Genomic DNA, 10,158 nt, shown 5'->3' with positions numbered 1-10,158 from the left:
ACAACCACAGCTAGCTCTGCATGACACTTATATGCAGAAACACTTCCTCCCATATGTGGCTCTTCAATATGTCTCTTCATATGGGTTTCTGATACCTCAGTAAGTGAGAAAGAATGCATAACAACAATTGACAGAAGTAGAGTAAAGACTGTTTAGACAGCTTAGGACTATCTGAACAGGACTCAGTCAATCTTGTAACTGGACACTGAAAACATGAGCAGCATGCTGTAGTAATTGTTACAGGATGGGGGTATCTTTATTCTCCTAGTAAGTATTGTGGACTCTATGGCTATTACTGACAGTGAGCACACAACAGGGAAGGAGGACAACAAGCAGCAAATATCTCAAGTGCAGGACCCAAAAGTCAACTGGAACAATTACTTACAATTTTGTATGCAGAGCACACACCAGCCAGTTGAACACTCCAAATACTCATCTTTTAAAGTGTGACAAATAGCATTTCTCCTCTATGTGAAAACCAAAATCTGTTTTATAGCTCCAGGTCTGCTGTATATACAAATGACAGTTTGACTTTCTAACAGGCCTGGTCAAGTTATCTTGTGCAAAGATTTTTTGCCATTCTTGCAAGATGGCCCCTGGCCTTTAGTTTTTTTCTCAGAGCGAGTCCATTATTATCAGCAACAATGAAAGTTTGGACAGATTTCATCATCAGTGGACAACATTTGCTGCATCTGGAGAAATTTTTTTTTTTCTCCAACTCTACAATGGGGTCGATGTGTAATGTCTAGTTAACATCACAGACATATATGCACAGTTTCTTTACACTCCCATAATTTTCTGATTTATGAGTGTGTTTTAATGTAATGTCCTTTTCATTAACGTCCAGGTTGATACGTGTATTGTCAGAGCAAACTTTCATGAAGGAATTCTCCTAAATATGTAAGTCTAACAGTCTAATAATCAGTCTTCTGGTCAAACTGGGACTGCAGATGTCATCCAGTCAACCACTGCATGCTACCTTTGCCTGAAGTAACTGTTTTTGTTATGGGGCTAGTGGGAGATTTTGACTTTGATAGTCTGCCAAATTATCAGAAAAAATCACGTCAATATTTGTATATTTACAGAGATAAATGAAAAGAAACTTATAATGCTCCCATTGAGGTTACCACAGTACTACTGTAGTGCATTTGTGAGCTTGCTTTGGAATAGGATACTGACCTGCTGCTTTGCGAATGAAAAGCATTATTAAAACAGAGGCGATTAGAAATAAGAATTCATGCTCCTCCTCACAGTGGGGGGATTTCATGGAGCTTTAACACCTGATGGTCAAAATCAATGCTGATACAGTTTTCTGATTTAAGTCATCTATGTTGTTTTCTGACAGGTGAGAAAATTTAAATCATCATTGATATCTGAGGTATTTTTTAGGCTCTAAAATAATATTTATTCATTTTCCAAACCATTTAGTTCAATTCAGGGTCATGGGAAACCCATCCTAGCCCATCCTAGCAATCCTCAGGCGAGAGGCAGCATACGTGCTGGACAGGTCGCCAGTCCATTTTAGGGCCAACACAAAGAAACAAATAACCAGTCACACTCGTTCAGCTCCACACACAAAGGCCACTGTTCAAACCTCCTTCCAAAGCTTGAAACAGAGACCCTCTTTATGTGAGGCATTATTTAATATTATAATTAACAAAATCTTCATTTGAAGCCTTGATCACTGATTATGTTTATCCGTTTCCCATATTAAAAGGCACTCATAAAACCATGTAACTCATGATACTCTGATATAATGTGACACAGTTACAAAGAATAAAGGTGAAATCACTAATATAGAAAGAAACACTTGCTCAATAAGATCTCTGGGTAGACCTTGAGTTCCACTAGCAGCAATAACACAGAGTTATCACACTAGTTAGACTGCTGCTCACAAACATATGAAATCCTTGTTACGTTTGTATAGGTGTCTGGGAATGCATATGACTTGTATTATATTAGTTATGCAGAATAATTACTCAATGAATGCAAAATCAAGAACTTTTTTTGCATGTGAATGCATATAGTTCTACTAGCTAATTGAACTTCATGTTATCAGTGAGGAACAAAATACACAGCTTAGGAGGAAATAAGAGATTTAAATGTAAATGCTGCATAATGTAAATGTGCATCATTTTTCTCTCTGGAAAAACAATAAGCCATATTGTGTGTGCACTGATCTACAGGTTTCTAAATCTTCAAGCTTTTCTCAATACTGAGAATAGATTATAATGCTCCTGCTGCTTTCTGCATTCTATACATTTGAGTTTTAATATTGATTAGTTCCTAGAACCTCCAAGGGCAAACAGATTAAAAAAAATGCAGACACAGACAGTGTGATCACCCTACTTACTTAGATATCTTTAAAACATTCCTAGTTTTCCTCTTCTTCAATGTGTATATATATATATATATATATATATATATATATATATATATATATATATATATATATATATATATATATATATATGGAGCATGATATATATCATGCTCCATATTAATGGGGAACAAATACAAAAAATAAAAATATTTAATGTCATTTTTTGCTGCTGTTCTGTTTCTGTTGATAATTATTTAAGACTAAACTTGTTTCAAAGATTTGGTCTTCTTTATTTTCTTTTTGTGTCACACTTGTCAAATTTTGTAGTCTTTTCATTTTATACAGTCTTGCCTAAAACTAGAAATCAACACTTTCCTGTGGAACATTGCAGAACTGCTGTCAGTAAATATGCAATTATTTTCATAATAACTTTATTTAAGTGGTCCATATAAATCTGTGTGAAGCCAGCCAAAACATTTTGATTTGGACCTCTGGTAGACTGCTTCATTTGAAAACTTTTGTATAAAAGCCACTTTAATTATCCATTTGTTGACCCCCGTTATCTTCACAGCAATTGTTTAGATGTTACTCCTCAGGAAGGCATGACAAGTCCTGTTATTAGACAGAACAGAAATAAACATGTCAGGATTCAGCAGTGTAAATATTTGGAAATCCTCCCCGACCAATCCTGTGTATTTGTTTGCTCTTTTTTGCATTTTTAGGTTTTGTAAACAAAATCAACCATTTATGCCTGATTAAACCAAATGCATTAAAACCCTTAATTCCTTTGCTATTTTGAATCTAAAGGGGACAACCCTTAGGGTCAGACATGCCTTTATGTAGACTATTTTTTATAAAGCAATGTTGACTGCTTGCAGAATCATGCTGTACAGTTAAATTGCATGTGCCATGGAGCAACAATGAAAGAGGAAGCTAGCTAGCTTAATACTTGGCTGAATGAAAATGTCATGGGCGTGCAGAGCTGGTCCAAAAAACCAGTCAATGTAGTCTCATTCAGCCAACAGCTCTGGAAAAACAAGCTTGGCCCAAGAAACTAGTTGGCCTCGAGTGTGGATACTGGCTTAGCAACTTTCAGATGAATAATGTGAGACCTCTAGAGCAATGAGCAATGGACAAGCTAGCTAAACTGGTTTATGGCAACTAAATAACCCAGGGATCTCTGAACCAAGGTCTTCATTGCTGATATCTGAGAGCTGGGTCTGCTTGTACCTGAGATGGGAGGCTTTCCTGCCTCTTTTTCTCTTGGTTAACATTTAGATCTGCAGCATCAAACAGACTGGTCACTATGGATGCCAGAGTGTTATGGATAAAATAAAATTCTATTTGGTAAACCACTGTCTCCGTCTGGGTAGATGCCTTTATACCTGGCCACTCCTCCTCCTCTGACATGTTGACTGATAGCTGCTCTCCAGTGAAACTACTACCACATTGAATCGATGACAAAAAGAAAAAGAAAGAAAACAAAAAAAGTGCAAATATAATGTCGGAACATGGTTTTACTACAAAACATGGCATTAAACTAACTGATTTGGGAAGGAAACTTCAGATTCTGAAATTCTGTATGGTGCACATGTACATCATACTATGCAGTGCTCAGAAACTTGCTATGTTGTTGGATCAGCAAATAACACTATTTGAGGTGCTGTTACACATGCCAGAAAAAGACTGATGTCCTATTTTTTGTTGTTTTATTTAAAACACGACTTTTACACTTCCAATTGGAAATTCATCTTTGGATTTTAGTACAGTTGGAAGTGAAAAAGCTTTATATACTGTGGTTTGGGTTGTGATTCTACACAGTCTGCTACCTTGTTTTCTTCCTGTTTCACCTGTCTTTCTGTCACACTGGGCTTGGCAAGGTACTCCTTCCCTGCCTGACACTGACGATTGAAAAAAACCTAATCACCTGCTGCATACCAGCTCATCAAGACACTCCAGCTTGTCTACCCTAGGTTTCCTTCCTCACTGCTTTTTGCTTGGTTGATATTTGAAAAATCTTTTCTCTTTGTGCCAGAACTCCATCAAAGAAAACCTTCTCTGCTTAGCTTTCCCATTAGTGTTGTTGTGATTTTAGCTGTAGAAACTGTCCAATCTATTAGCTAAGTACAAATATGTGCAGAAATCTTTCTCTGTTGATCACAAATTTAAAAAGACAACTTTGTGTTTGGACTCGGTTATATCACATTGTGCATTGACACGGTGCAGTTTACAGTGCTGTGTTAAAAGAACAGCCTGGTCCCTTTAAGGTTGAGCAAGAGACAAGGGGGAACAGAGACAGATGCACAGTGTGGGTCTGAGTTAGAGCAGGGTGGCTGGGGCAGAAAAACTCAGTTGGTATAAACTATCTGGTTAGTGGTGGATTTTTTTTCACTAAAAACCTTAGCAATAAACAACACACATCCCTTCAGAGTTACAGCAGATTCCTGTGTCTACATCACCACTGCTCAGAGGAGAAGGGAGTTCACACTGAAACTGGCTGCTGCTTCAGCCTCCCAACCTTTGTTTGGAGGCAGAAGATGGAAAGTAGCATTTAAAGCATTTATAAACAAAAAGAAATAAACTGTCAAAAACAAACCTAAGTTATCTCTATCTATACAGAATTTACACACCAGTCAAAGTCTGAGCAGGTAATGAAAACATGATGGGCCATAACTGGTTTTGTTATTGCTTAACGGTCCTCTGGGCATGGTTTTTAGCTCATCTAGCATAGCAGCCACACAATAAATGTGACTAAACCAGATTTAATCCAGATGTTACCCTGACCCACTTTCTTATCTAACTACTATACATTCAAGTGCACAGTAAGTTACAAATTAAACTAAATAGAAGTACTCATTGTGATTTATTGGCTTGTTTCCTATGCTTTTTCTAAGATTTCCCAAAAAATTCCTAAAAATTTACTTTTAACTTTTGGGTTACGTTACTAACAGACTGACAGACAAACCAACGCTGTGGAATACATGACCTCTGCCTTGGCAGAGTTAATAACATTTCTTATATGATCAATTATTTTCCTTTGGAGAAGAGGCATTTTTAATTCCATTATGGATGATGTCATGGTGACATCATGACTAACTGACTACTCAGTTTTGATTGGCCTGACTTGTCAACTTTAAGGCTGCAATGATTTTTCAACAAAGTCGACAACGTTGACAATGAAAATTCATCGACGCATTACATTGTTTACACATCGCATTATAAACGCCTGTAATTGCGCCTGTAAAATTGAACAGCTTTTCAGACAGTATTAGAACTCTAAACACCAAGCAAATGACTCAAAGCACCACAGGAAGTGCTGGGGACAGTATTATCATTTTGTGTAACGTATTTGTTTAAACAGTGAAGAGCAAACTGATGATGGTGCAACTTATTTCCAAAGTTTGGGAATATTTCACACTAAACAAAGTGTCAAACGGGTGAAATGTGTAGTCTGCCACGCAGAGTTGGCATTCCACGGCAGCACGACAATCATGCATGAGCATATGAAGTGAAAGCACCCCGGAGTCATGGTTTCCAGCATTCTGGATGACAAAGTTAGCATTACTGAGTAGTGATGTGCTGTTGTTACCTCTGCTAAAGATGTTATGTTTTTACCGGCGTTTATCTGTTTGTTTGGGTTCAAGGTAACTCAAAAAGTTATGGATAGATTTTCACGAAGTTTTCAGGAGTTGTTGGAAATGTGAAAAGGGAGAAGTGATTTAATTTTGGTGGTGACCCGGGTCACCATTTGGATTCAGGAATTTTTTTAAAGGATTCTGGCCCTTGTTTACCTTACAAAACAAGTTTTTTCAAGATGTAAATAATCATTTCTATGCAATTCTACAAAAATTAAGATGTGAAATTATTTTATTTGTTTTGTTTTCTTTTTGAGGCAAATTCTGTAAAGCTTGGATGTGACACTATAACTAAGTTTGAATGTTTCAAAATAGCTGTTAAGCTTAAATTTATTATTCAACTGGTTCAGGAGTCATTCTTTCAAGTTACTAAAGGACATTAAGTTATGACTGACTTGGGATCAGGGGGACATTCATATGATGCAAATGACGAAAGAGGGGTAAAACAGAATGGACCCTGTTGAAAGAGCTGTGTCAACTGGAAACACAAATGGTTGGTGTGTCAGAAATAATCGTAACTAACTGACTAATCAAAAAAATAATTTACAAATTAGTTGACAATTGAAATAAACGTTCGTTGCAGCCTTAGTCAACTTTTACAGCAATTTGAAACAGTTCTACATTGTACAAAAAAAAACAGAACCTGGCAGCAAACAGTAACCTCTGCATCGTTTTCATGCCTTGTAGCAACTGGCTAAATCTGTTGTTTTTGCATCTTATGGTTTGCTCAGCACAGAAAGAAAATCACAACAGCACAGAGATCGCTCTGCCATCTCATATTTTGCTTGCCTGATTGCTCTCTGATGCAGCAATAATACTCACAATGACAGAGGTCATTCATATGCACTCACTGACCTATGCCAGTTTTAATGATCTGCATCCATTAAATGACAAGCATAAATGATGCTTTTGCAGAGTACATTGCTAAAATGTGATCTGGAACTTCACTTGTTTCAAACACAAGCTGCATACTTCATGTAATGACCAAAATAATTAACTAATATTGAATGCCAAATTAACCTTTCTGGTTTGAGGAGAAGGGTGGAGTGATAAAGCCATTCAGCCTTCCACATCAGCACATTTATAATGACTTAGCTGTTTGTTTGTTTGAGTTCTAGTTTAAATTCAATGTCTGACATCTTTGCCACACACTGATTAGATGATTACTAAATCTAATGAGCTCATTAATTGCTCTGATGCATTTTGATGAAGGACCTTGAAGAACTTCAGTAAACACAATCCAAACACCGGAAAGATTTCATTATTTTACTCATAACACTGAATTAGTATTCAGTTGGTGGTTGGGTGAAAAAAGTTGATTAGAAATGGACTAAATATTTTTAATATAGTCTTCCCAAGTGCATTTGCTTCTTTGTGTACACCACTTTCTTGGTTTCCCAGCAACTCATGTTGAAACCTCCCTTTCCTCCTTCATACCACTGCTGGAGCTATCCATCCATAATCAAGATTATCATCACAGTCACTATGCTGGTAATGACCTCAGCAACAGATGAATGGTAAATCAATAAGCACAGACCTTGCTGCATAATTGGAAAGGGGCTCTTTCATTTATATAACAATAACTTCATTAGAGAGAGACAACCGCAATAATGAAGGTGTGATATTATGAAACTGTGCTCATGAAAAAAGTTGGTGGATTATTGTGCATTGGCAGTATGTTGACCCAGCATACACCCAGCAAAGGAGAAAGATTGATCTTTGACTAAATGGCTGCAGTCACTTCACAAAAAGTATATTTTAAACAAAAAAAAACTGCACACAGTGTTGTTTAGTCGTGGTTTGAAGTGGCACTCCTTGCTGTGAATAATTGTGCTCTTCATTTACATGAGGAGCATTTTTAACTGAGATTATCAGCATCTGATGAACCTTCACTTTCTTTTCACTTCTCTTTGTTTGTCTTTAGTACCAGCTCTTGACCACAACACCACCTGGTGAGTATGGTTGGGCTCAACCTCGTGCTTAACTTAATACCATTAATTTTCCGGTCCCAACAGCTTTTCTACCACAAGAACAGTTTTCATTTGTCCAGGGTTTTATGAAACCTCATCACATATCCAACAACTTTACCTTGCTAAACAACTTTGGCTCATCCCTAAACTTTACCTGAAAAAAAGTGTCAAGTAGAGGGGGTTTGTTTTTGTCAGATTCCCCCACATTCTTGCAATAACACCCGGCTGCAGCCTGGAGAATGGAGCAGGGCTTGATATTGGGCAGGGTTGGATGTCCAATGGGTGTGGTTGGATGTCAAATGGGCGTGGCTAGGGTAAGAATTAATCCAATCAAAACATTGATGGGGTGGGGTTGGACGTCCAACCCAATCTCCAGCCCTGCCTTATTCTCCAGGCTGCAGCCAAGACCCTCTCCATTCTAGAGGTTCAGGAACTGTGAGCTGAATTGGTTTAACATATTTCAGCAGCTCTGTTCACCATGTTTTTATGCCAGCTGGTGTGGCAGACATGTTTATTTTACTTCTACAAAGCAGACAAGACAACCAGCAGCACCAACATAACACATTATTATTCTCACCAATGTAATATAAGCTACTGTAGAAATAACATGAGTTCTCATTTGTGGCACAATGACACAAAGCGGCTGATATCACAGAATGGAGGATTACAGTATTCTAATTTTGTGCACTTCAGGCTCAAAGAGATCGCCATAGCCAGACCTTTGATGCAGAACTTCTTCAGCTAGCTGAGTAGAACTACACTAAAGAAGGCTTAGGAGATTCCAACACACTCTATTCTCTCATTTTCCTAATTTAATATGCCTTAGCCCAACTTCTTCCTCCTCACCCTAATCCAGGGGTGTCAAACTCCAGTCCTGGAGGGCCGGTATCCGACAGGTTTTTGTTGTTTCCCTCCTCCAACACAGCTGATTCTAATCAAATGGATCCAGAAGCTTCTTGTCAACCTGTTTATTAATTTTGGTCAGGTGTGTTGGAGCATGGAGACAACAAAAACCTGCTGTAGGAAACCGGTCCTCGAGGACTGGAGTTTGACACCTGTGCCCTAATCAGTAAAACAGCCCAATCAGCAATCAATGACAAATAAAATTAACATAATCACATTTTTCATTACAGTACAAATTCAGTAAATCAAACCACAAATGCAACATATTCTGGCTGTTTGGTATTCCTATTTAAAATTCTGCTACTGACAATTAACCAGATAAATTCCAGGCTGTTTTCCTGATGTGTTTATTATCATGAAAATCTAATGCTGGGATCCAGATCCATCTTTGATATCTTGTGAAACCTGTTGGGAACTTTTCCCATATTTTTTGGCCAAGCACCACCATTTATTGTCTTCATTCATTCATTCATTCATTCAAAGACTTAAGCTTGTTACCTGCTCCACGAGAAGCAAGGACTGAGTTCTTGTTCTCGAGGCTGCAAGAAAAAGAAAAAATTCTTGTTCGATAGGTCCATACATACTCCACAAGAAGCATGTCTGCTGCGGAGAGGGATCACTGTGGGGGCGGGGCGATGTCTGCTTTTATGTGCAATGAACCCGGTTGTTACCTCCACCAAGGAGGTTGTTTTCCCCGGTGTCTTTTTGCTCAAGATAACTCAAAAGATTATGGACAAATTTTTATATTCAAGAGTTGTTGCAAATGTAAAAATAAAGAGCTGATTAAATTCTGGTGGTGATCAGGATCACCGTTTGGATCGAGGAATGTTTTTAAAGGATTCTTTAACATTGTGCTTGGCAGAGGTTTCCGCTCTCCGAGTGCTTTTCTAGTTTCATATTTAACAAGCAACTTCGTCCGCGGAGTGTTTTAATGCCACATGTAAAAATGTTTGTACTTTCTCACCACCTCGATCAGCTGTTTTATCAAATCAATCCGTTTTGCCGGCAACAGCAAACACACGGAAGCAGCAACTCCGCTTCATGCTTTCTCCGTGTTAAAGATGCCCACCTCCAATGTCCGACCAATCACACGATACGGCGGCCCCGACGAGCTCTCCTCATGCTATGAGCAAATTGAAGCTTTCTCCTCTGGCTGACAGCTCATCCTGTCAAGCTGACATTAACTTCAGTGAAAAATAATCCTGGTTAGATGCATGTAATTAAATTCATTTGTGGTTAATGGACACAATGCCGGTGTTGTCCCAGCGTGTCTGCTGGGACAAATATGTGTGTGTACATTCATTAAAAAGAAAAAAAAAGGCCTTGC

The sequence above is a fragment of the Telmatherina bonti genome (assembly GCF_933228915.1).
Source record: "Telmatherina bonti genome assembly, chromosome: 21".
Taxonomy (NCBI): domain Eukaryota; kingdom Metazoa; phylum Chordata; class Actinopteri; order Atheriniformes; family Telmatherinidae; genus Telmatherina; species Telmatherina bonti.
This window is presented reverse-complemented; position numbering follows the sequence as displayed.